Genomic DNA, 26,276 nt, shown 5'->3' on the forward strand with positions numbered 1-26,276 from the left:
TTTCAAGTTATTCGACAGGCAGTCAGGAAGGGCTGCCATTTTTATCTGGGTCACTTCTAAGGAGCTTAGCTGGGAAATCAGACAGCTGCAGCCAAGGGGCCAGCCCCACTGGAAACAGAAGAGCGCGGAGGACAAGGCACAGGAGATTTCAGTATTCAGAGAGCTTTGTGAGTTTGAAGTTCTCCAGGCCAAACCAGAAAGGAGATGAAACCACAGCGGATCCTGCCGCGCACAGAGACAGGATATGGTTCCTCATACAGACACCCAGGTGACCTAAAAGATCCTCCAACCCCAACTGCCCCCTCCCACACCAACCCCTGACATCCCCCACAGGCCTTGTGGTAACCACTTGAAGGCTCACGGAATGCTGACACTAGCTGGAGGTGATGTCACATCAAGCTGCTGTTTGTTGTTAACACCCGGTACTGACTGGCTTGTTTAACATACGAATGAGACCCAGGTCAGATACATTTGGATGTGTCAGGGGAAGAGCCCACCTGCCGCCAAACACCACCTCCCTGTTAAATCTTCCTTGTCTCACTTGTAGGATAAAGTCCAGTTGTCAGAGTCCAAGTCATTCATCTATTCACGTGGCAAATATTTGTGGAGCACTTAGTATATGTGGTGGGTGGGCACTGCCAGGGAACCCTGAGCTGGCATTCAAATCCAGGGTCCAAGGCCCCCGCCATGACACCCCCTCTAATAGTCTGCCACCATGAACCCAGTAAGGGCACCGTCCTCCCAGCCCTCCAGGGCCCCTGCGCTCCCCCGTGCTCCCTATCAGGGGGCTCGGAGCCCTCCACTGCACTCACCCAGCCCCACCCTTCATTCAAGGCAGCAGCCTGCCTCCGCCATCAAACTCTGCCCCGCCCCCCCAGGAAACAGCGATCTGCCTCCTGCTCCATTTCAATTCCCATGAAATGAACCAGCCACAACCACTGCTCTCGGTGCTTCTGCTGCCAGGACACACTCTCAGGCCACACGCAATTAAAGAGGCCGGCGCCATATGCAATTCCTGGCTGCCTGGCAGGCCAACCTCCAATTCCAAAGAGCATACAGAAGCGTCAGCCGGGGATGGTGAATTAGCGTATCCAGACCTTGAATCCAGGCTAACTGAAGCCAATCCTTCGCAAACACGAGGCTTTATTTTTGGTAAGCAGCTGCTTACAACACAGCTCGCCACTCAGCCGTGGGTCCAGGGCCATCCTGGGGCCGAGAGCTGTGATCTACAGCTTTCCTGCAGTATCAGCCTGCTGTTTCGGATTACGGTGTGTGTTTGCAAGGGCAGAATGTCTCTTCTCTCTTCGTATTCTCCACGGCACTCAGCACAGGATCCAGGGTTTCCAGTAAGGATTCCTATCCTTCCTTCTTTTCATTTTTCTTTATTACAAAGAAACAATGACGGAGCACCTAATGCGTTCTTTCCTCAAGGGATTGCTCTGTCTCATAACCGACAACCCCCAATAATGCAAGAAACTCTTCTGAATGGTATGTAACAGACTTACATCATTTGAGCATATGGCTATGCCCTATGTTCCAGACATTAACAGTGACGTCCCCTAGAGCAGTAAGTCATTTCTTTTTAGGTCCTCGTGCCACAGCAAGGCAAGGTACCTACCCCCCACCCCCATATCTGAAATATTAGCTATACCAGGGGCAGGAAGGGAAGGGCTATTAAATTAAATTAAAACCACCCTCAGCAACCGTGAATCCCAGACCATCCCCTGGGTCCTGCTGTGGCCCTTTCCCCATCGCCCAGGACTCGTGGGGGAAGAACTGGCCCCCCTGGGTGGAGACTCTGCTCACTGCCTGAGCCCTAAATGCCTACTCAGTCTTGAGGATCTGAAAGAGTTGAACATGACTACAAAAGGCAGTATTTTCAGGAAAACACAGCACTTCTATTTTCAGAAAGTGATATAACATTTAAAAATAATAATGAACAATGAGGTAATTAAAATCCCCAGAGACCTAAAATTATAATATGCATCTGGTAAAAGTGTGTCTATTACATCCATAAAGGGATTGAAAGTGGTGAAATCAGTAGTTTTTGTTGTAATGGAAGCATTCCCAGTTCCTTGTGTTAAATGACATATTAAGATATTTTGCTCAGTCTCACCCTATGGGAATTAACCATTAATTAATTTAAAGCAAATAGAGTCATTTCACCATCTTGATAAATGTCTAACGTTTTCTTGGGACAATGAATATATGTGTTTCACAAACATCATGATGCCTTAAAAGCAGTTTCAAATATCAAGTATGGACAATTCTTAATAGGAGGCTATGGTACCATCTCCTGGGGCCTCTTTCTTCTAAGTGTAACACTGTAACATGCAAATGGAATGCAGTCTAATTGTCCAATATTCACATAGAAAACCTGTATATAAACCATAACTCTTCTCCCCACGGTAGAGAGCAAGTGTTCCACAAAACTCAGTAAGAAGCATGACCCCAGACTCTGGGGGCTACTAGCAAACAGGTGATAAAGACACAGGCACAAGAATAGAGAAGCAATATCTAAAGAGAAAATGCCCAAAATGCCCATGAATAAAGTTTAGTTGGATAAATCTATCCTATTTAGAATCGCTAATGCCATTCAGAAGACACCAACTCAAAGGTAAGTGTTTCAATGAAATGGTAAATTCGAAGGAACTTTATGAGTTTCCTTTAGAGCAAATTTATGAAAGTTTTTTTTTCCAGCTTTTCCAATCACATAAAAGGCCTGCACTTCTTTTGGTTCTAAGGGACTTACAGTGCCCAAAAAGAATTATAAGATGCTCACAGGGCTGCTCACTGATTTCTATCAACCAACTCTGAATCAAGAGAGAAACAGTAAGGCTAGGACTGTTGTTTTGCGGGGGCGGTCCCACGCTAGCATCTGCTCTGCCTCCTGCCCTCAGTGGAAACCCGTTTTTGGGATGGTAGGTCACATGGTCTACTGGGGACTGGGTCTCGCTCACATAGAGGGACATAGAGGGGTCTCTTCCCAGCTCTGCTAGGTCATTCAGGAATGAGTAAGTTTTAGGAGACTCATTATTTCTTCAAACTCACAAGAGACAAACCTAGAAACCAGGAAGCCAATCATTTAAAAATATCCTTTTCACAACAGGACATCTTCTCGGAGAATCATCATTCATTCATTTCTTCAACAAAACTCAACCAACGCTCATGATATCTGGGCACTGGAAATACAGAGTGAACAGGAAACAGTGTGAGCTTTGAAGAGGCTCCCCCTCCAGGGTGGTCTTCCCAAAGTGTGGTCCTCAGAACTTGTGTCAGAACCCCCAATCAGCTTATCAAAATGCAGATTCCTAGGCCACACCCCAGACTCACTCCGAGGGTGGGAATCCAGGAAATTGTACTCTTACAAGCATCCCCGTGATTCTCTTGCAACAAAAGTTTGCGAAGCTTTAGTCTCTTAGGCAAGTCAGGCATGTACGCAAATTATTTCTATCCAGCATATGCTTGGAGAAAAAACAAAACAAAGTTGGGTGATTTCTGGGAACAATATTCTAATACCCTGATGTCCCTGTTTCTGCCCTAAAGAAGTGCTCCTAAAGAGTCAGAGCTCTTTTTGTGTCTGACCTTCAAGGTGTCAGAGTCCTTGACATACCATCTTCCAGATACCCATTCCAGGCCACTCTCATTAATATGGTTCATGATATTCTACTATTTCTAAGAGTGTCATTTATTTTAGATGTATTTCATAATGGCTGCTTCCTGCTGATACGTAAAGAAGGAGGAAGAGGGGGAAAGTAAAATTGACTTTGTACCTACTATGTGCCAGCCACTGTGTTGGGCACTTAAACATACTACTTCATTTGTTCTTACAACCATCACCCAAGTAGGGCTCATCACTCCCACTTAACAGATGAGCAAACTGTGGTTCAGAGAAATTAAGGAACTTGCCCAAGGCCACACAACTAACAAGTGATGAAGTCAGGCTTCAGCCTTGGCTCTGTCTGTCTCCAACTCCCCCTCCCCATACTCTTTCCATGTGGAGCACTGTCCTTGTATATCCTCAAAAATTACCACAATGCAGGATTTGTGTAAGCAAACCTCATCTGTTATGTACTGGTTGTTTTTAGTTTCCTTCAAGGGGCTTATAGGCTCATCTCTTCCTGGTATGGAAACCACCCAGTTTGTAATTCTGATCTGTAGACGATGATGGTTGGTGAGCTGTAACACCAAGGTCAGGACCTAATGCTGCACTCTACTGAGTTGTAGCACACACGGGCTGGCTTAGCTGTAATCTACCTGCGCTGGGATCGGCAGTCACCCACAGGCAGGCCCGATGGGTTTTACTAACTCTGAGAGCTCTCCAGTGTTGAGCTTCTACTACTGGCATACTGCATCCCTTATCAAACTGTTATTACTTTGAGGACAGAACTACGTTTATCCCTTTTTGTAACTGCTCTCCGTGGTGTATCCCTGACACCTTGTAGGCTGCTCCAGAACATCAGCTTCTTGAAGAGAGGGACTCCCTTTTTTTCATCATTGCAACCCCAGAGCTCAGCACAATGCTCCACTTTCAAATAATATATGTGGAGTAGATCCCTCACCTTGAAATCAGAACAAGCGTATTCAAATGTAATCAGAAATCTACACTAGCTCTTTTTTCCTAGTAATTCAATTTAATTTTTAAAAGATTTTTCAGAGATTTCTCTATGCTTCCATGTTTTGTTAGGTGATGCAGGATGTCTGAACCCACTTGATTATTTCAGTGTGATTCTAAGAGACTGATTATGTTGGTGACTAAAGAACTGGGCTGAGCCCACCACTGCCCGGTGCCAAGAGAGGGTTCCAGCGAGCAGTGCAGGGGTCCTGGTGACAGGCTAAGAATAAGCAAGGAACCCAGGATTTAAAACCACTATGGCGGAAAAAAATACAGGGGGTCCCTGCCCTTAAAGAGACTTACTCTCTGGTGGGGAAAACTAGACCTTCCTAACCGTTAGGTGAAGGTTTGAACTAAGGGAACAAGAGGGTTGAGTGTAGGTGGGCAATTCTTAAATCCTAAACTGAGATCCTGCAGTTGTGATGGGAAGGAGCAACTTGTTTTTCCCGCTTTTATTATTTTTTTAAATTAATTTTTATTGGAGTACAGTTGCTTTACAATGTTGTGTTAGTTTCTGCTGTACAGCAAAGTGAATCAGCTATACATATACATATATCCCCTCCTTTTTGTGAAGGAGCAACTTTTGAAATCATCAAGCAGAAGCATAATTGATATCCTAAGAGTTTAGGGTTCCCTGAATAGGAAACTTGTCTTTTATTCCTTCTGAATCTCCTCCTCACCCCTAGTGAGACACTGAAGCACACAGAAGGCGTTTCATAAATGCTTTGCTAACAAGAGGACTGTCTCAGAGCAGTAATAAGAAATCCAAGGCAAGCCATTATTAGAAGGAGCAGGACTTCGGAGATAAAGTCTCAACCTTGTAAACTGTAATGCGGCAACAATTTTGGAAGTGCAGCTGCTCCAGCTCCATCCATTGAATTAAACTGAGTTCTAGGGAGCAGGAAGGAGACCTCTGAGAGAACTGCTCTCAGTAACCCATAAACAGGCACCAGTCAGTGCTTCTATATTAAATTAGAGCTTAGAAACAAAGCCAAGCCAAGCCAATCCTGAGTGATGGGCCAGAAAACTTTAAATATCTAATTAAAGATCACAAGTGTCTTCCAAGAATGAGGACTTGGTTGTTTTTTCTCCTTAAGCCTGTCAGCCTGAACATACCTTAAAACAAACAGATTTTGGTTTTGTAATGTTGAGTTTCGTTCATGCATTTTTCTCCACCAACATACAAAAAAATTGCAGTTTCCAAAGGCAGAAGCAGCCAAATTTTTACAGCTACACCATTTTTGGACTTCAGAATAATACCGTTGAGCAGAACAGATTTTCTAACACCATTTTGCCAGGAGTACTGGACACAAACAAAAACACTCTCAGAAAAACACTGTCTTTTCCTATTACCTGAAATTCACTCCTTTTTTCCCCATTAAAAAAAAATTGAAGTATAGTTGATTTACAATGCCAGGCGTACAGCAAAGTGATTCAGTTATACTATACATATATGTGTGTGTATATGCTTTTTCAGATACTTTTCCATTATAGGTTATTACAAGGTATTGAATATAGTTCCCTGTGCTGTACAGTAAGTCCTTGTTGTTTATCTATTTTGTATATAGTCATGTGTATCTGTTAATCCCAAATTCCTAATTGATCCCTCCCCGACCCTTTCCCCCTTGGTAACCATAAGTGGGTTTTCAATGTTTTTGAGTCTATTTCTGTTCTGCAAATAAGTTCATTTGTATCAGTTTTTTAGATTCCACATATAAGTGATATCATATTTGTCTTTCTCTGACTTACTTCACTTAGTATGATAATCTCTAGGTCCATCCATGTTGCTGCAAATGGCATTATTTCATTCTTTTTATGTCTGAATAATATTCCATCATATATATGTACCACATCTTCTTTATCCATTCATCTGTCAATGGACATTTAGGTTGCTTCCCTGTCTTGCCTATTGTAAATAGTTCTGCTACGAACATTGGAGTAGATGTATCTTTTCAAATTAGAGTTTTCATCTTTTCCAAAACTCACTCCTTTTTACTTATTCATTGCAGTCTTTCTCTTATCCCATGAGCAAAATATGGTGATGAGCACACTGAACCCTATTTGCCGCTTCTGCTCAAGGAGCAGAGGCTGGCCAGCATGCTGGGCAGAGCTGGCCGAGGGGAGCCCAGGCTCAGAAGGAAGAGGCGATCACAGATCTACTAATGATGGCTGATGGCGGGAGATGGGGCTAGAAGTGAAAGGTGTTGAGCTGCCCAACCCTGATCTGGAACCATGAGGGGGTCCTGAGGTGTGGGTTGTGGTTGTATATAGGAAACACGCTAAAGTTAAGACTGTCCCTCAAGTGTCTGCATCTGCCTCTTCTTCTTCCTTCCCCTCCCTCCCCCTCCCCTCCCCTTCCTCCTCCTCTGGTATAAGATACCAGCTCTGGCTTGAAGTGGGAGCTCAGAGCTCCAACCATGGCCATCAGCCTGGGTGCTCATCCTACTGCTGGATGTCTTGCATTCTCAATTCTGAAGAGCCTGGCGTGGAAAATGAGCCCACTGTCAGCTTCACCAATGAGTCCGGATTTCGAGCTAGCCACATCAATGCCAAAATTATTGACTTTTGTTTAGGCTGATGACAGGCCCTCAGTGAAAAATTTTACTCTAATGTGATTTTCTCAGTCCATACTTACTATTTCAGTTTAATTAAATTTTTTAGGACAAAACAGCAAGAGAAAAACCAAAGTAAAAGATGAGGTCTGCTCTGAACCCTAGAGATCAGAAGCCTTTTTCCTTCCTGAGAGGGAGCCCCCAGACCACTACATAGACCCCTCACTCTGGGCCCACAAGGCTTTCCTAACTTAAGGAGCAGCTTCCCATGGAATTAGGACTGTACCCCTTAAAGATACAGTCCCTGGAAAGGACCAGCAGTTAAAGTTCCTTCCCAAGTCAGCAATAACCCAGCTCCCATGCAGAACAATCCATCCCATCCAATCACGAAAGCTTCTGAGAACTGAAAATTACCATGTCCAACTGACAAATATTCCTGCACCATTCACACCTCTCACTGCGCCCAACCTGACAATAGGGAAGTGGGGGAAAGTCATGCCCAGAAAGGGCCCCGCAGTATAATCCTATGTACCACTGCTAGTAGATGAACAGGTGCTCCTGATTTCCTCTAGAAAGGTCCTGATCACCTACCCTTAATATAAACCTTGGAAATGGATCCACCTCCAATCGGGATGCAGCTAATCAGTACAGTATTCACTTCCTACTTCCAAATTCCGATTCCTATCCATCACTATGCATGTGAATAAACTGGTTAGTATCATAACTAGTCTGAAAATGCTCACTATCCTGTTGGATTATTTTACTTTCTAGAGCCAATGTCTACAATAAAAGCCCACTTGGAATCCTAAAAGGAAACTAATATTAATTGAATGTCAATTTTGTACTAAACATTACCATGGTTGTTATATGCCTTAATTCCCCCAACAATCATATGAGGTAAATGTTATTTTTCCCATTTTTACAACTAAGAGAACATAGCTCAGAAAGGTTAGGTAACTTACCTAAAGTCACACAAGTAGTTAGTGGCAAAACTAACTAGGGTTTGAATCCAGGTCTGACTCCAAAGTTGATTCACTTTCCAGCAAACACTGTTTGCCAGAGCCAAAAAAAGAATCATGCAAGAACAAAACATTGTGAGAGCTTGCATTATTGTTTAGCAAATATTCATTTCCCTCCCCATCTCAGTGTGAGTGAAGTAGATGTCCTCATCTGCTTGATGTGGACTTGGTCATTTCATTTGCTTTGGCCAACAGAATATTAGTGGGTGTGACATGAGCAGAGGCCTTAAGTAGGGCTGCATGGCTTGGCTTGGCGCTTGTGCTCATGGCTCATGCTGACTGCCACAACAGAAATATATCCCGGAGAGCACTAAAGAAGGACACGTCCCTCCTCAATTAGTCAATCTGCAGTTGACCTGTAGACCTGTGATCAAGAAATAATGGCAAAAGTATTACTAATGTGATGAAAACTATAAACCAGCAGGTCCAAGAAGCTCAATGAACCCCAAGTACAAGACACAGCCATCAGGATTGGAGGGGAGACTCAGAGGCAGGCTTTGCTCTTGAAAAGAAATGGTGAGAAGCTTCAGGAGGCAAAAGGGAGAAACAGAAGGGAGGAGCCAGGGAGGATGTATGTCACTCTTTCCTCTTCCAGTGGCTCAGCAGCAGCTATTAAAATATCACCTAATGGGGACTTCCCTGGTGGTCCAGCAGTTAAGACTCCACACTCCCAATGCAGGGGCCAGGGTTCGATCCCTGGTCACGGGAACTAGATCCTGCATGCATGCCACAACTGAAAGATTCCCACATGCCACGACTAAAAAGATCCTGCATGCCACAACTAAAGATCCCGCATGCCACAACTAAGACCCAGCGCAGCCAAATAAATAAATAAGTATTTTTTTTAAAAAAATCACACCTAATGAAGAGTATGCGAGGAGGATGGTAGCAGGGAATAAAGAGAGAAGCTGAATTTTCATCCAGACTAGCATGGACAAACCAGACACAGTGCCAGGCAAACAGAGGATCCCAGAGGGCAAGGAGAATAGAAGGGTATCCCCCCTCCCCTAAGAGTTCTCAGAAGTCCAGGGGAAGGTCTTTGGACAGCACCTGGCCACAGAATCAGAGGTGAGAGGCAATTTACTCTTGACTCCTGAGGTGGGCAGCCACCACCACCTGCACAAGTGCTCAGCGGGGCTGACGCCGTAGGTGCCATGAACCTTAGTCCTCTTCCTGTCCTCTCTCTAAACATTCCTGACAGCCAGAGAAGACTGCCCATGAACTCTTAGGAAGTAAGGTAGAAAAAAATTTTAATGTAATGCACTATTTATTGTACCACCCTAAGTAGCACACATTGCCTGTGTCAAAACCCTGGAAAAGCTTTCTATCACCCAAAAAGAGCAGTCCTGGGAAAACGAGCAAACAGGAAAAAATTCAATCTGGGGGGGAAATTCTTCCAAGTACATATAAGAATCCAAAGCAAGCACAGAATAAAGAAATGATTGTACACGATATATCTATTGCTGTCTTTGCAAGGAAGCAAGAAACAAGACAAAATTGTTCTCAGCCTACAACTACTTTTTGCTATCTGATGGGAAGAGCATGATGTAAGGATTTGCCCCAAAATATGAGGCCTAAAAGTTCGTTAAAATTCACACATAATTAACTTATTTGTAGTTACTATTACAATTCATTTATCAAACCCATTACAAGAAATGCAGATTCCTACAAATATCTATTTATCAACAAGTATCACACATCAAAATTAAATGAAATAAGAACTTGTAGCTATGCATTTATCTAAGTTATCCAGTCTCCACTAATCTGACTTGGAGTAGTCCAAAGGACTTCGGAAACTTTAGAGAATAATTATAGCCTGTTAAATCTTGAATTGATAATGGGCACAAATGCAATATAATTGGTTCAAATTTTTAAAGGCTTTTTAATACATTGGCAAGGAAAGCTGCAGTAAGCAAACTGCTGATACAATGCAATCTTTTTTTTTTTAACATCTTTATTGGAGTATAATTGCTTTACAGTGGTGTGTTAGTTTCTGCTTTATAACAAAGTGAATCAGCTATACATATACATATATCCCCATATCTCCTCCCTCTTGCATCTCCCTCCCACCCTCCCTATCCCACCCCTCTAGGTAGTCACAAAGTACCGAGCTGATCTCCCTGTGCTATGCGGCTGCTTCCCACTAGCTATCTATTTTACATTTGGTAGTGTATATATGTCAATGCTACTCTCTCACTTCGTCCCAGCTTACCCTTCCCCCTTCCCGCGTCCTCAAGTCCATTCTCCATTCTCTACGTCTGCGTCATTATTCCTGTCCTGCCCCTAGGTACTTCATAACCATTTTTTTCTTTTTTAGATTCCATATATATGTGTTAGCATATGGTATTTGTTTTCCTCTTTCTGACTTACTTCACTCTGTATGACAGACTCTAGGTCCATCCACCTCACTACAAATAACTCAATTTCATTTCTTTTTATGGCTGAGTAATATTCCATTGTATATATGTGCCACATCTTCTTTATCCATTCATCTGTCGATGGACACTTAGGTTGCTTCCATGTCCTGGATATTGTATATAGAGCTGCAATGAACATTATGGTACATGACTCTTTTTGAATTATGGTTTTCTCAGGGTATATGCCCAGTAGTGGGATTGCTGGGTTGTATGGTAGTTCTATTTTTAGTTTCTTAAGGAACTCCATAATGTTCTCCATAGGGGCTGTATCAATTTACATTCCCACTAACAGTGCAAGACGGTTCCCTTTTCTCCACACCCTCTCCAGCATTTATTGTTTGTAGATTTTTTGATGATGGCCATTCTGACTGGTGTGAGTTGATACCTCATTGTAGTTTTGATTTGCATTTCTCTAATGATTAGTGATGCTGAGCATTCTTTCATGTGTTTGTTGGCTGTCTGTATATCTTCTTTGGAGAAATGTCTATTTAGGTCTTCTGCCCATTTTTGGATTGGGTTGTTTGTTTTTTTGATATTGAGCTGCATGAGCTACTTATAAATTTTGGAGATTAGTCCTTTGTCAGTTGCTTCATTTGCAAATATTTTCTCCCATTCTGAGGGCTGTCTTTTCGCCTTGTTTATGGCTTCCTTTGATGTGCAAAAGCCTTTAAGTTTCATTAGGTCCCATTTGTTTATTTTTGTTTGTATTTCCATTTCTCTAGGAGGTGGGTCAAAAAGGATCTTGCTGTGATTTATGTCAAAGAGTGTTCTGCCTATGTTTTCCTCTAAGAGTTTTATAGTGTCTGGCCTTACATTTAGGTCTTTAATCCATTTGGAGTTTATTTTTGTGTATGGTGTTAGGGAGTGTTCTGATTTCATTCTTTTACATGTAGCTGTCCAGTTTTCCCAGCACCACTTATTGAAGAGGCTGTCTTTTCTCCATTGTATAGTCTTGCCTCCTTTATCAAAGATAAGATGACCATAGGTGCGTGGGTTTATCTCTGGGCTTTCTATCCTGTTCTATTGATCTATATTTCTGTTTTTGTGCCAGTACCATACTGTCTTGATTACTGTAGCTTTGTAGTATAGTCTGAAGTCAGAGAGCCTGATTCCTCCAGCTCTGTTTTTTCTTTCTCAAAATTGCTTTGGCTACTCGGGGTCTTTTGTGTTTCCATACAAATTGTGAAATTTTTTGTTCTAGTTCTGTGAAAAATGCCATTGGTAGTTTGATAGGGATTGCATTGAATCTGGAGATTGCTTTGGGTAGTATAGTCATTTTCACAATATTGAATCTTCCAATCCAAGAACATGGTATATCACTCCGTCTGTTTGTATCATCTTTAATTTCTTTCATCAGTGTCTTATAGTTTTCTGTATACAGGTCTTTTGTCTCCAGAGGTAGGTTTATTCCTAGGTATCTTATTCTTTTTGTTGCAATGGTAAATGGGAGGGTTTCCTTAATTTCTCTTTCAGATTTTTCATCATTGGTGTACAGGAATGCAAGAGATTTCTGTGCATTAATTTTGTATCCTGCTACTTTACCAAATTCATTGATTAGCTCTAGTAGTTTTCTGGTAGCATCTTTAGGATTCTCTATGTATAGTATCATGTCATCTGCAAACAGTTACAGCTTTACTTCTTCTTTTCCTATTTGGATTCCTTTTATTTCTTTTTCTTCTCTGATTGCTGTGGCTAAAACTTCCAAAACTATGTTGAATAATAGTGGTGAGAGTGGGCAACCTTGTCTTGCTCCTGATCTTAGTGGAAATGGTTTCAGTTTTTGACCACTGAGAACGATGTTGACTGTGGGTTTGTCATATATGGCCTTTATTATGCTGAGGTAAGTTCCCTCTATGCCTACTTTCTGGAGGGTTTTTATCATAAATGGGTGTTGAATTTTGTGAAAAGCTTTTTCTGCATCTTTTGGGATGATCATACGGTTTTCCTCCTTCAATTTGTTAATATGGTGTATCACATTGATTGATTTGCATATATTGAAGAATCCTTGCATTCCTGGGATAAACCCCACTTGATCATGGTGTATGATCCTTTTAATGTGCTGTTGGATTCTGTTTGCTAGTATTTTGTTGAGGATTTTTGCACCTATGTTCATCAGTGATATTGGCCTGTAGTTTTCTTTCTTTGTCATATCTTGCTACCAAAGTCCACTGCCTCAATTTAGGATGATTCGTTGTCAATTCAGGTATTCCACAGATGCAGGGTACATCAGGTTGATTGTGGAGATTTTATCTGCTGCTCCTCAGACTGTTGGGAGAGATTTCCCTTTCTCTTCTTTGTTCGCACAACTCCTGGGGTTCAGCTTTGGATTTGGCGCTGCCTCTGCATGTAGGTCACCTGAGGGCGTCTGTTCTCTGCTCAGACAGGACGGGGTTAAAGGAGCAGCTGATTAGGGGGCTCTGGCTCATTCAGGCCTGGAGGAGGGAGGGGTTTGGAATGCGGGGCCAGCCTGGGGCGGCAGAGGCCGGCATGACGTTGCATCAGCCTAAGGCACGCTGTGAGTTCTCCTGGGGAAGTTGTCCCTGGAATCTCAGGACCCTGGCAGTGGCGGGCTGCAGAGGCTCCTGGGAGGGGAGGTGCGGAGAGTGACCTGTGCTTGCACACAGGCTTCTTGGTGGCTGCAGCAGCAGCCTTAGCGTCCCATGCCCGCCTCTGGGGTCCGCGCTGATAGCCGCGGCTTGCGCCTGTCTCTGGAGCTCATCTAGGCGGTGCTCTGAATCCCCTCTCCTCGCACACCCCGAAACTATGGTCTCTTGCCTCTTTGGCAGCTCCAGACTTTTTCCCGGACTCCCTCCCATCTAGCCATTGCGCACTAGCCCCCTTCAGGCTGTGTTCATGCAGCCAACCCCAGTCCTCTCCCTGCGATCCGACCGAAGCCCGAGCCTCAGCTCCCAGCCCCCGCCCGCCCCGGCGGGGGAGCAGACAAGCCTCTCGGGCTGGTAAGTGCTGGTCAGCGCCGATCTGTGCGGGAATCTCTCCGCTTTGCCCTCCGCACCCCTGTGGCTGCGCTCTCCTCTGTGGCTCCGAAGCTTCCTCCCTCCGCCACCCGCAGTCTCCGCCAGTGAAGGGGCTTCCTAGTGTGTGGAAACCTTTCCTCCTTCACAGCTCCCTCCCACTGGTGCAGGTCCCATCCCTATTCTATTGTCTGTTTTTTCTTTTCTCTTTTGCCCTACCCAGGTACGTGGGGAGTTTCTTGCCTTTTGGGAAGCCTGAGGTCTTCTGCTAGCGTTCACTAGGTGTTCTGTAGGAGTTGTTCCACATGTAGATGTATTTCTGATGTATTTGTGGGGAAGAAGGCAATCTCCAGGTCTCACTCCTCTGCCATCTTGAAGGTCTCCTCACAACTCAGTCTTTAATTTGCTTTCAAATTATATCACTGGACCTACCCAACTCTATACTAAGAAACAGGGTAGGGGAGGAGTGGAGAAAAGAAAAAAGAGAAAGGAAGAAAGGAAAATGTATTGGGGGCAAAAAATAAAAAGCTTTAAAAGCCAGTGTATATTATGAGAAAAAGCGTGTGTTGAAGAAGACAGCACAGAAACCAAGAATACATGTGCTCACATGTGTGTGTGTTGAAAAAGTGTGTGTTGAATAAGACAGCACAGAAACCGAGAATATACGTGCTCACCACTTAGAATATTCAGTCCAGCAATACACAAAATGAAGGTTTATTTGGATAACATCAAACCCATTTTTCACATCTACAGTAAATACACAGGGCAGATACAGAAACAAATTGGATGTCAAAAGGTCATTATCAATCAAGAGTAAAGTGCGACAGGGCAATGAAGCAGAGTAGATGGCCCAGGGCAAGCCCATCACATACAGGAATGTAATATTGATATATTGCAAAGGAATCCACATACATCACCGGAGAAAGAAAGGTTCATAAGTGAATGGTGTGAATATCTTTTTTGGTGGTGTATTTCCTTCTGTACTTTAGACTTCTGGGGGAGATAGATTTCTAGTAGTGAAAATACCGGATCAACATGATTAAACATTTTGGGGTAATCTCTCACACTGAGATGCTTTCCAAAAAAAGTTTTAAGACAATGTAAGTCACATCAGCAGTGCATAAGGAATACCCATTTCACTGAACCTGAATTAGCAAAAAAATAATATCTCACTGTTTCCAGCTGAATTTGCTTTGATAAAGAAATTAATGTCAATTAGTAGTGAACAGTAGTGAAATTGAACATTTTTGTATTTAACTTCTTTTGCCCATTTATCAGTTGGGGTCTGCCAACTTGGTTCAGAAAGGCAAGAGGGAGAGCATCACAAACTATCACCCAGAGAAAACTTATTTGCAGGAACCACTCTCAGTAACAGCAAAGAAGAGTGCCTTTAGCCATGAAGCATAGCCCCTTCCCCACCCCATCTCCCATATGAACCACCAGCAGATACCTATCTTGTGTCCTTTCAGTGGTGAATAATAAAGAGGAAGCCAGCACACAGCAACCAAAGAAGAACATGAGAAAAAAATGAGGGAAAGAGCAGCAAAATTATCAAGAGATGAATAACACTCACTAAAAACGTTATCAGGGAATACATGAAAATTATGATCCAATATTTACAATGAATTTAAAAATATATATGAAGCTATCATCTCCTTGAAGGAAGAAAACAAAGCAGACATGCAAAAACTCAAGAATGTGATGGCAAGACAACAGGAAGAGATGAAATATGAAAAAGTCAGGAAAGAAGAAAAAAAATCACAGAAATTAAGATGAAAACGGTGGGAAATCAACAAAGAAACTATACACTGGAACTCACTATAAGAAACTAGACAAGGCGAACACAAGCAGAAATAAAGTATTCTAAAACATTAGAGAGAAAATAATAGGAGACAGTCAAAGGAGAGCTATCATACTTTATACATAAAGTGAGTCACCAAAGAAGAAAACCAGCCTGGCACAACGGTTAAGAAAATGAAGTGTTTGACTTCATGTCAATGAAGTGAATGTGAATTTGGACAAGTTTCTTAACCACTTTCTTTCTTGGTTTCCCCATCACTAAAATGAGGATAATGTTAGTACCTACTCCATAGGGCTGTTAGGAAGTTTAAGTGGGTTAAAATTTGATAAGAGGCTGCAACAGTGCCTGGTATATTCCAAGCAATGTCCAAGTGTTTGTTAAATTTAAAAATAGTAATAAATAAAACAACGGAGCAGAAGAAGTATTTTAAAGTATAATTCAAAGAAACTTGCCTGAAATAGAAGTCTTAGGTGTTCATATTAAAGGGCACACTACATACCAGGAATATCAACCACAGCAGTCAACGTTGAGACATATCCTAGGACTTAATGGATTTAAAGATAAGAAAAAGAATCCTTTGGCGCAAAATGGCTGAATAAGATATCCCTTGATCATATCCCTGCCTCAACAACAATAATTTGGCATCCACCCACGGACAAAAGTGCCTTCATAGGAGCTTTGGGATCCAGGTAGGAGATTGTGAAGTCCAAGACCAAGGAGAGGTGTTTTGAGAAGGCAGGTCTGCCCCATGCTGCTGACTTACCAACTATGCTCCCCGCTACAGAAACAGAAACAGCTTTGTGCCCCTGAGGACTTGACTACAGCCCTGTTTGGCTTGGTCCTGTCTCCAGCACCATATGCCAAAGGACCCAGGAGGAGCCATGTTCACCCGAGCATCAGGTAATAGACATACAGCCCTTGATCCCAGCTGTGGACCCTGAACTGGCCCGTGAACCAGTTCCAGCCCCTCTTGGCCACAGTCTGGGAGCCCCTGGAGGTAAGCCCCCAAACTCAGTCAGACTGTAGATTCTGAATAGGCCCTGTAATTGGGCTCCAGCCCATCCCAGCCATTGTCCACAGTCTTGCTGGCACAGGGATCCTGCAGGAGACATACCTGTCTATACCCCCAGAGATCCAGAAAGGGCCCCATACTTGCCTCTAACCCCCTCACAGCCTCCGTCTGCCAGCAGTCCTTAGGGTCCAGGGCCCCAGTGGGAGACACTCCAGTCTGAACCCCCAGAAGGGCCCTGTACTGGGCTCCAACCTCAACACAGCTTCAGTCCACCAGCAGACCTGCCAGCAAGGGACCCAGTAGTACACACTACTGTCTGTGCTCCAAGAGACTCTGAAAAGGACCTATACTCAGTTCCAGGCCCTCCCAGCCTCAGTCCACACCATTGAGCCCAACCTGCCCAGGGACCTGGTGGGAGACACTCGCATCTGTGCCTCCAGGGCCAGGTCTGCAGACCTCAAACATGGCTATAGAATCTCAAACAACCCTGGGGCCCCATTCCAGCCCCTCCCAGCCATGGTCCAGGGCCAGTCCTGCCCACCTAGGGGCTCATCCAGTGACCAGGCATCAGTCCTCCCAGGGATCTAGTGGGAGCCATGCCCCCTGCACACCTAGTAATAGACCTGCTGTCTAAGGACCCAACTGTGGAACCTGGGATCCTTCCTTATCCCAGAACACCCTACTGAACAAGGTACTGGAGGCAGTCCCATTCACCCAGAGACCAGACAGGAGCCACACCTGTCTCAGCCCCTGATAACAAGCCTGCCAACTGAAGATCCCACTAGAGACCCAGCAACAGCCGTATAACTGGGTCTAACCCAGCACAACTGAGATTCCAGAGGTAGTCCATCAGCCCAGGGAACAGACAGGAGAAGGTTTTTACCTATGGAAACCAGTCTGTAAAGACTGGAAGAAGTGTATGCTTCTTCAAATGTACAGATACCAATGCAAGGCTACATGAATCATTAAGAATCAGGCAAAGATGACACCATCAAAGGAATTAATAAAGTTCCAGTAACTGATCCCAAAGAAATGGAGATCTACAGATTACTTGGAAAAGAATTCAAAATAATCATCTTAAAGAAACTCAGTGAAATGCAAGAACACAGATAACTAAACAAAATCAGGAAAACAATGCATGAACAAAATGAGTTTACTAAAGAAATAGAAACCATAAAAAAGAACCAAAACAGAAATCCTGAACCTGAAGAATACAATGTCAGAACTAAAAAATTCAATAGAGAGCCTCAACAACAGACTTGATCGTGAAGCAGAATCAGAAAACTTGAAGACAGATCATTTGAAATTAGCCGATTAGAAGAACAAAAAGGAAAAAGAATGAAAAAGAGTGAAGAAAACCTGTATGAATTATGGGACACCTTCAAGCAAATGAATATTCACAACATAGGAGTCCCAGAAGGAAAAGACAGAAAGGGGCAGAAAGATTATTTAAAGAAATAATAGCTGAAAACTTCCCAAATCTAAAAAGAGATATGGACATCTAAGTAGAAGAATCTCAAAGGACCCCAAGCAAGACCAACCCAAAGAAGATCACTCTGAGACACACTATCATCAAAATGTAAAAAGTCAAAGACAAAGAGAAAATTTTGAAAGCAGCAAGAGAAAAATGACTTATCATGAACAAGGGAACCCCATAAGGCTATCAGCAGATTTCTCTGCAGAAAGTCTGCAGGCCATGAGGGAATGGGATGATATGAAATATTCAAAGTGCTAAAAGCAAAAAACTGCCAACCAAGAAAACTATACCCAGCAAAACTGTCCTTCAGAAATGAAAGAGAGATAAAGAATTTCACAGACAAACAAAAGCTAAGGAAGTTCATCATCACTACATCTACCTTACAGAAATGCTAAAGGGAGTTGAAATGAAAGGATGCTAAGTAACAACTTAAAAATACATAAAAGTATAAAACTCACTGGTAAAGGTAATTATACAGTTCAATTCAGAATACCCAAATGCTGTAATGGTGGTGTGTAAATCACTTTTATCTCTAGCACAGACGTTAAACAATAATATTAAAAACAACTATAATAAGCTATAATAATAAATAAGCTACAATATGTATAAGCTATAATTATATACAGTATATAAGCTACAATAATTTGTTAATGGATGCACAGATAAAAAGATCAATAGCATAAAATGTGGGGAGGAGAGAGTAAAAGAGTAGTGGTTTTGTATGCAATTGAAAGTAAGTTGTTATCAGCTTAAAATAGACTGTTATATCTACAAGATGTTTTATGTAAGCCTTGTGGTAGCCACACATATACAAAAAATACAACAAAAACCTTTAGTAGTTACACAAAAAATAAAGATAAAGGAATTAAAGCATACCACTACAAAAAATAAATCACAAAGGAAGACAATAAGAGAGGAAGAAAGGAACAAAATAACTAAAAAAGTCATAAAATAACATAATGGTAATAGTAAGTCCTTATCTATCAATAATTACATTAAATGTAAATGGACTAAATTCTCCAATCAAAAGAAACAAAGTGGCTGAATGGATAAAAAAAACATCCAACAACATGCTGCCTATAGGAGACTCACTTTAGCTTTAAGGACACACATAGGTTGAAAGTGAAGGGATGAAAAAAGATGTTCCATGCAAATGGTAACCAAAGGAGAGCAGAAGTGACTATACTTATATCAGATAAAATAGCCTTTCAATCAAAACTGGTCACAAGAGACAAAGAAGGTCGCTATATAAAAAGGGACCAAGTGATAAAGGGACCAAGTCATTAAGAGGATATAACAATTGTAGATATATATGCACCCAACATTGAACCACCTAAATATTTAAAGCAAATATTAATAGAACTGAAGGGAGAAATAGATAACAATGCAATAATAGTAGGGAACTTCAATACCCCACATTCAACAATGGTTACATCACCCAGACAGAAAGTAAATAAGGAAACACTGTACTTGAACTATTCCTTAGACTAAATGGACCTGAGATGCATACAGAACAAACCACCAACAGCACCAGAATATACATACTTCTCAATTGCATCTGAAACATTCTCCAGGATAGATCATATATTAAGTCACAAAATAAGCCTTAGCAAATGTAAGGAAACTGAAATTATACCAAGTATCTTTTCCAACCATAACAGTATGAAACTAGAAATTAATCAAAGGAGGAAAATGGAAAATTCACAAATGTGTGGAAATTAAACAACACACTCCTGAACAAAAAATGAGTCAAAGAAGACATCAAAAGAGAAATCAAAAAAAATCTCGAAACAATTAGAAATGGAAACACAGAAAAAAAAAAAATCAAAACTTATGGAGTGCAGCAAAAGCCATTCTAAGAGGGAAGTGTATAGCAACAGCAGCTACATTTAAAAGACAAAAAGAAAGATCACAGAAAAATGACCTAACTTTACACCTCAAGGAACTAAAGGACTAAATGAGTCCAAAGATGGCAGAAGTAACAAAGATCAGAGCAGAAATAAATGAAATATAGACAGGGAAAACAATAGAAAAGATTAACAAAACTAAGATGGTATTTTGAAAAGATAAGATTGACAAACCTTTAGCTAGACTAAGAAAAAAAGAGCAAAGACTCAGTGATCATGGGTTGCCTGTGCCCTGGTCATCGATAGTGCTGGGAGAGGAGTTAGTGAAAGACATTTTTCCATGTTTGAAGGGCCTAGTTGTCCCTTCCAAACCCTGGATCTTTCATACACTATCTTTTTTCTCCTGCCATTCCCTTCAGAGCTCAGGCCTTTGCTGGCCCCCCTGTGATATGGTGACCAGGCTAGCGCCCAGATTGCAGGGGTTCACTTTGTCTTTGAAGTTAAGGAGTCTCTTGGCAGAAACCAGTCAATACATGTATATTTGGATCTCACACTGGAACGAGTTCAGATCGGTTCAGTGGGAGGCAGAAACCCTGTGACAGTGCCTTTGCTTAGTAGAATCCACAGATGCAACATGGTGCCCCCAAGAGGCATGTCTGGCTCCCAGATAACAGGTCAGCCTTAGATCTGGAGATTGCTGAGGAAGTCCCATGAGTCAGTGACCTTGGGGTGACTTGGGATCTGGGATTGCTGCTATTTCTCCCCAAGATTCCTATAGTTCGTGGACACCAGTGGGGCAGAGAATGGACAGTGAGGTCTCCACGTGAAGAGCTCCCTGCTGCCTGCTCAGAGCATCACAGGAGAACTGTTCACTCAGCATGAGAGATCAGGGGCAAAGCGCTGTGACTGGGGGCTTGGCGTCCCCTTTGGCTGGCTCTGAGTCCTGACAGCAGTGCCCTTGGAGAGCCGTGGACAGGGAAGGCTGGCCCTGGTCCCTCTGCTGTGCCTGGATGACTTCAATAACCAAGAGTTCTTTTCTTGAGTTGGCAGCTGCTCATCATCATCATTTTCTCTCCATCCATCCATTCAATAAACCATATGGACCCACCCCCCACCCCCCAAAAAAGAGCAAAGACTCAAATAAAATTAGAAATGAAATCTAAATATGACACAATAGAAATACAAAGGATCATAAGAGACTATTATAAATAATCACATGCCAACAAATTGGATAACCTAAAAGAATGGATAAATTCCTAGAAATATAGAAACTACCAACACTGAATCATGAAGAAAAAGAAAATCTGGGCCAGGTGCCTGGAGGCACGTCGGCTGGGCCTTCAGTGGGCTTTTCGGGGACAAGGATGGCTATGGCCAGTGATTTCTACCTATGCTACTATGTAGGGCACAAGGGCAAGTTTGGATACGAGTTTCTGGAGTTTGAGTTTTGGCCGCATGGAAAACTTAGATATGCCAACAACAGCAATTATAAAAATGATGTCATGATCAGAAGGGAGGCTTATGTACACAAGAGTGTAATGGAAGAACTGAAGAGAATTATTGATGACAGTAAATTACAAAAGAAGATGATGCTTTGTGGCCTCCCTCTGACAGGGCTGGCAGGCAGGAAGTTGAAATTGTAATTGGAGATGAACACATTTCTTTTACCACATCAAAAATAGGTTCTCTTATTGATGTTTAATCAGTCGAAGGATCCTGAAGGCCTTCGAGTATTTTACTATTTGGTACAGGACCTGAAATGTTTAGTTTTTAGTCTTATTGGATTACATTTCAAGATTAAACCAATCTAAATTGTAAAAAAAAAAAAAAAAAAAAAGAAAGAAAATCTGAGCAGATTAAGAATTAATACCAATCCTCCTCAAGCTCTTCCAAAAAATTGAAAAAGAGGGAGCACTTCCAAGCTCATTTTATGAGGCCAGCTCTACCCTTATACCAAAGCCAAATAATGACACTACAAGAAAAGTTTACTATAGACTAATATCACTAATGAATATGTATGCAAAAATTCTCAACAGAATACTAGCAAACCAAATTCAACAGCACATTAAAAGGTTCATACACCATGATCAAGTAGGATTTATCCCTGGGATGCAAAGATTGTTCAACATACACAAATTAATAAATGTGATGTACCAAATCATGATTCTCTCAATAGATGTAGAAAAAGCATTTCACAAAATTCAACATTCTTTCGTGATAAATGAACACGAAGTGAACTCTCAAGAAACTGGGTACAGAAGGAACATACCTCAACATCATAAAAACCATACATGACAAACTCACAGCTAACATACTCAGTGGTGAAAGGTTGAAAGCTTTCCCACTAAGATCAGGAACAAGAAAAGAGTTTCCACTCTCACTACTCCCATTCAGCACAGTACTGGAAGTCCTAGCAAGAGCAATCAGTCAAGAAAAAAAAAAATACATCCAAATCAGACAGGCAGAAGTAAAATAGTCTGTTTGCAGATGATATGATCTTATATATAGAAAACCCTAAAAACTCCACCAAAAAACCTGTTAGAACTAATAAACAAATTCAGTAAAGTTGCAGGATACACAATCAACAGGCAAAAATCAGTTGTGTTTCTATATACTAACAACAAATTATCTGGAAAAGATATAAAGAAAACAATCCCACTTATAATAGCATCAAAAATAATAAAATACTTAGAAACAAATTTAACCAAGATGTTGAAAGATCTGTACACTGACAAATTATAAGACATTGATAAAATAAATTGATGAAGACACAAATAAATGGAAAAATATCTCTTGTTTGTGAATCAGAATAATTAATATTGTTAAAATGTCTATATTACCCAAAGCCATCTATAGATTCAAGGCAATTCCTATTAAAATTCCAAAGGGGGCTTCCCTGGTGGCACAGTGGTTAAGAATCTGCCTGCCAATGCAGGGGACAGGGGTTCTAGCCCTGGTCCGGGAAGATCCCACATGCCGCGGAGCAACCAAGCCCGTGCGCCACAACTACTGAGCCTGCGCTCTAGAGCCCACGAGCCACAACTACTGAAGCCCGCGCGCCTAGAGCCTGTGCTCCCAAAAAGAGAAGCCACCGCAATGAGAAGCCCATGCACTGCAATGAAGAGTAGCACCTGCTCGCTGCAACTAGAGAAAGCCCGTGAGTAGCAACGAAGACCCAACGCAGCCAAAAATTAAATTAACTAATTAATTAATTTTAAAAAATTCCAAAGGCATTTTTCACAGAAATAGAAAAAACAATCCTAAAGTTCATATGGAACCACATAAGACCCTGAATATCCAAAGCAATCCTGGGAAATAAGAACAAAGCTGGAGGCATCATGATTCCTGATTCTAAGCTCTATTACAACAGAATAGTAATCAAAACAATATGGTACTGGCATAAAAGTGACACACAGACCAATGGAACTGAATAAAGAAGCCAGAAATAAACCCATGCGTATACAGTCAACTAATACCTGACAAGGGAGCCAAGAATCCTCAATAGAAAAATTATAGTCTCTTCAATAAATGGTGTTGGAAAAACTGAATATGCACATGCAGAAGAATGAAATTGGATGCCTATATTATACCACTTACCAAATTAACTTGAAACAGATTAAAGACTTAAACATAAGACTTGAAACTGTAAAATACTAGAAGAAAACATAGGGGGAAAGCTCCTTGATACTGGTTTTGGCAACAATTTTTTTGGATATGACACCAATAGAGCAAGCAACAAAAGCAAAAATAAACAAGTGGGGCTACATCAAACTAAAAATCTTCTGCACAGCAAAAGAAACAATCAGCAAAACAAAAGGCAACTTACAGAATGGAAGTAAATATTTACAAACCAGCTATCTTAGAGGAAGTTAATATGCAAAATATATAAGGAACTCATACAACTTAATAGCAAAATACAAACAATCCAATTAAAATGGACAAAGGATTTGAATAGATATTTTTCCAGAAAAGACACACAAATGGCCAACAGATACATGGAAAGGTGCTCAACATCACTAATTACCAGGGAAATGCAAAAGATATCCCCGCACACCTGTTAGAATGGCTCTTATCAAAAAGACAAGAGATAACAGTGTTGGTGTGGAGGTAGAGAAAAGGGAACCTTTGTGCACTGTTGGTGTGAAATGTAAACTGGTGAAGCCACTATGGAAAACAGGATGGAGGTTCCTCAAAAAAAGTGAAGATAGAACTACCATATGATCCAGCAATCCCACTTCTGGGTATATACCCAAAGGAAATGAAATCACTATTTTGAAGAGATATCTACACTCCCATGTTCATTCCAGAATTATTTACAATATTCAAGACATGGAAGTAACCGAAGCATCCACTGACAGATGAATGGATAAAGAAAATGTGATTTTATATATTTTTTATGGGTATAAAAATTTGAAGTATATCAATGCAATATTACTCATCCATGAGAAAGAAGGAAATCCTGTCATTTGCAACAACATGGATGGACCTTGAGGGAATTATGCTAAGTGAAATAAGTCAGATAGAGAAAGACAAATACTGTATGATCTCACGTACATGTGGAAACAAAAAAAGCCAAACTTATAGAAAGAGAGAGTAGAATGGTCGTTGCCAGGGGCTGGGGCTGAGAGAAATGGGGAGAAATTGGTCAAAGGGTGCAAACTTTCAGTTATTAGATGAATAAGTCCTGGGGATCTAATGTACAGCGTGGTGACTATATTTAACAATACAGTATTATACACTTGAAGGTTGCTAATTGAATGTTCTCACCACACACAAAATAATGTAATTATGTGAGGTGATGGATGCGTTAGCTAAGCTTATTGTGATAATCATTTCACAATATATATATGTGTATTACCTCATCCCATTGTACACCTTAAATTTTCACAATACTATATGTCAATTTTAACTCAATAAAGCTGGTGGAATAAAAGAAACCTCTGAGCAACCAGGCAAAAAGATAAAGTCACTTACAAAAGAAAAAAATCAAGTTGGCCTTGGATTTCTTCTCGGCAGCACACACTATGAGAAGACACCGCAGCACAACCCATAACACACACAAGACCAACAAAAAGTGAGCCAAGGGCTTTCTATCCAGCCAAGTTGTCCTTTAAGTATAAAGACATAGAAAAGAACATTTGGAAACCCTGGGACTATTGTTCCTCTGATTCCCTCCTTGAGGAAACTATTATAAATTTTAGCCAACCAAGAGGTGGCTGGGGAAACCAAAGGAGATGGACTACAAGTGAGAACAGAATGTACTTAATAGCAGAACTAGAACTAAAACAAACACGAGAATTGGGATGACAGAAGAAAAGTAAAGGTGATAAAAAAACTTAGTCTTTAAGTTGCTTACCTAGTGGTAATAACAGTAGGGTAACCCACAGGATGATGATGGTCATGGCAATAACAGCAGTTATAATTATTGACTGGCTAACTATGTGCCAGGTACTACATAAAACACGTGTGTGTGTGTGTGTGTGTGTGTGTGTGTATACACAGTGTTTCATACAGTGTATATACACATATACACATATATACACACGCGCATATATATATATATATATTCCTAACAACCAATAAGGTAAACATCATCATCCCCATTCATAAATAAGAAAGCTAAAGCTCAGATTAGTTAAGTACCTTAACCACGATCACACAGCTAAGTGACAAATCCAAACCCAGGCCTGACTCCAAAGCCCAGGCTCTTGATTTTACTGCCTTTGAGTTCACTGAACATAGGACAGTGCCTTATTCCTGTCTCCTCATCATTTAACACAACTAATATAATATAATATAATATAGCATAATATAATATAATAGCAATCTATTGTTCCCATTTTATAGATGAAGAAAGGAAGCAGAAAGGTTAAATGACTTTCCCAAAGTTACACAGCTACTTAATCGACGGGGCAGCTAGCATGGCTCTAGAGCAGCGCTATCCAATACTAATTCAATAGTAGATGAACCACATGTATAATTTCCAATTTTCTAGTAGCCAAATCTTAGAAAAAACTTAATTTTATTAATATATTTGATGTAACCCATATGTTCATATTATCATTTTGACATATGATCTATATTAAAAACTATTCATGTCATAATTTACATTTTTTCCTCACTCAGTCTTTGAAATCCAGGGTGTATTTTATACTTACAGCACATCTCAAATTGGACTCACATTTCAGGGCTCGGTAGCCACATGTGGTCAGTGGCTCCCATATTTAACAGAGCAGCTCCAAAGCTACATGTGGCACCAACTTAACAGCACACGAACTCTCCATTTTCCATTCTCCAGCATTGATTCCTGAAGTGTTATTTTATAAAATCAAAAAACAGAGTAACTAGTTATATTATCTACCTCCATAGAAAACCCATCCTGGGGTTAGGGTTTCACTCTTATAAAAAAGGTCGTATTTATGCGTGTCATTGGATCATATTTTTGATGGTAATCTGTTCTCCCTATACTTTCTCTTCCCCACCCACTCCCTCCACATTCAAGCAGCCATTCTCCTTGCCCCAAAGAAGGCAGAGCAGAAAGATGAAATAGGCTGCAAGACATTC

General features: G+C 41.3%; 1 protein-coding gene, 1 non-coding gene and 1 pseudogene across 2 annotated transcripts in view; 2 read left to right on the forward strand and 1 right to left on the reverse strand.

Moving 5' to 3' along the window:
- Nucleotides 1–26,276, reverse strand: part of VWA3B (von Willebrand factor A domain containing 3B) — a 234,457-nt gene that overhangs the window by 156,493 nt on the left and 51,688 nt on the right. The gene's annotated exons all lie outside the window — the stretch shown is intronic.
- Nucleotides 19,972–20,101, forward strand: LOC114235907 (small nucleolar RNA SNORA71). Its single transcript, XR_003621977.1, has one exon. It is a non-coding gene; the product is annotated as a small nucleolar RNA SNORA71 (small nucleolar RNA).
- On the forward strand, nt 21,077–21,523 carry LOC103012782 (protein mago nashi homolog 2-like; annotated as a pseudogene).

The sequence above is a fragment of the Balaenoptera acutorostrata genome, chromosome 12 (assembly GCF_949987535.1).
Source record: "Balaenoptera acutorostrata chromosome 12, mBalAcu1.1, whole genome shotgun sequence".
Classification (NCBI taxonomy): domain Eukaryota; kingdom Metazoa; phylum Chordata; class Mammalia; order Artiodactyla; family Balaenopteridae; genus Balaenoptera; species Balaenoptera acutorostrata.